This window comes from Fukomys damarensis, unplaced genomic scaffold, assembly GCF_012274545.1.
Source record: "Fukomys damarensis isolate Sample0158 unplaced genomic scaffold, DMR_v1.0_HiC HiC_scaffold_10, whole genome shotgun sequence".
NCBI lineage: Eukaryota > Metazoa > Chordata > Mammalia > Rodentia > Bathyergidae > Fukomys > Fukomys damarensis.
The window spans coordinates 33845053-33847150 of NW_022900922.1; positions in this window are offsets into that span (position 1 = coordinate 33845053).

Genomic DNA, 2098 nt, shown 5'->3' on the forward strand with positions numbered 1-2098 from the left:
CCCCCACCCCTTTTTTTTTTTTTTTTTTTTTTTACTTTTTAATTTTAAGACAGAGTCTCACTAAATTGCCCAAGCTGGGTTTCAACTTACAATCCTCTTGCCTCAGCCTCACACACTACTGAAATTATAGGTGTAATCTACCACATCTGGCTTACGTATTTAACTAAGAAAAGTGAGTCACTGAGTGTAGACCACAGTCAAGGGGAGAAAATTATACAAGGACTTGAAACTTAGAAAGCAGGAACTATTGGAGACTTAGTTACACTCGGATGAGATTGATAGGGAAAAAAAGTATCCTTAATTGTTACAGGGTCTGGCTACACAAGCTTTTTGGTTTTTATATCGCCCTTCTTCCTTGGCTTAAGAAGCTGTCCATGACGCTTCTTTTATTGAGTTCCAATTCAGATTATTGGGGTATTTTTCTCCTTAACAAAGACACTGAGCATCAGGACTCAAATGAAGCTGTCCAGCCTGCTAGTCAAGGGCTCACTTCTGTGGCTAAAGTGGCAATGTCTGAATGCCAGGGAGGGAAGGGGTGCTGATCTCACTAAAGTACCATGTTATAGACACCTCTTGAGAAAACACCTGGAAAACAGTAGTCTTCACCTCAACTGGGATTCACATCAATGTATATAAAAGATAGTAAATACAGCAAAGAACAAACAGTAAACCATGTGGCATTGCATAAGAAGACAACATCCTTTACACTTAAAGAGTTTTCTCCTCCTCTGTTGTGTCTCTCTGTTGTGCCTTCACAGGGTTTCTTTGACCATTTCTACCAAATGTTAAAGTAACTTGTAGCATCTGGCTGAACCATCACCATGATTTCCTTTGCCAAAATTGACCAACAGTCCCAAATGACTACAATAACGCCCATTTAGACAAGCATCTACTGTCCAATATCTGTGGCTGGGTGTACACAATGCACGTACCTAGTGCAGAATGAGCATTTGTTAAACCAATGGATTGTCTTAATGGGCACCCAGGGGAGGAGGGAAGCAGTGCTATTCTCCCTGGTATTCCCTAGTTCAGGCTGCTTCTTTCATCTTAGTTACTCCCATTCAAGTATTCTCCATGCCCTTTGCACATTTCTTTTTTACAGTTCTACCTTCCAGAGTCAAGCTAAGCTTCAAAGTCCAAATCATATCAAAGGGAATAAGGGTCGAACAGATTGAGAATCAGGGCTTCACTACTGAACAGAGCTTGTCTGAATATATCCCATTGTCTCCCTGCTTCGCCTGAAGATGAGACGCCCAGCTCAACCTGACCATCTGAAATTTCCTTACCAAGTTTTCCCAACACTTTGGCTCCCATTATCCTGTGCACAAGGCAATCCTGGAAAAGCAGATACAGTCTTTTTCTCTCCTCATATTACTGCCAATTTAGCCTGAAACAACTCTGCAGGAAACAGTCACACAGAGCTCCTTGGGCTGCTGGGATCAGAGTTTAAGATCAGGCTAGGTTTAGAGAAATTGGAGATGAAGAAGTTGAGTTTTCACCTCAAACCCAGGCACCCGTGCCCTGACCTTCCCACAAATGCAGTTTCTAGTTGTGGACCAAACTACCACACCAGGTAGTAAGTTCCTCAGCTCTAGATATGCCCCAACCATCTGTCAGTATGGTTAAGTGGTGTTACTAAGCTAAGCAAAAGAATGGAAAAAGTTATTGCTCAAATCACTTCCAAGTCTATGACTCTTTCATTACAAGATTCCATGTTTGATGTAACAGCTGATCTTTCCCCATCAGTGCTCTGAGTTGAAATATTCGCCCCACATTCAGTCTTCCCTATGACCACAATGTCTATCATGGATTGTATTTTCAGTGTGTGTCTATAAATAGGAATGCTGCTTCCTTACTCAGGTGAGAATTTAATCCATAACTTGAATGTCATCAGTGTGGCCTAGTAGCCAACTGTTTCTATCACGTAATTATGCTCTTAGAGTACCAAAAATGAAAGATGCAAGAAGTAACACAAATAGACAGACTCCACAATTTGCTATTTGGATTCCCAGACTTTCCCCATAGCACCTGGGGTCTAATTTTTAATGACAACTGTCTTCCAATTAGCAACCAAGAGAAGCTGGTAGAAGGGAAAACG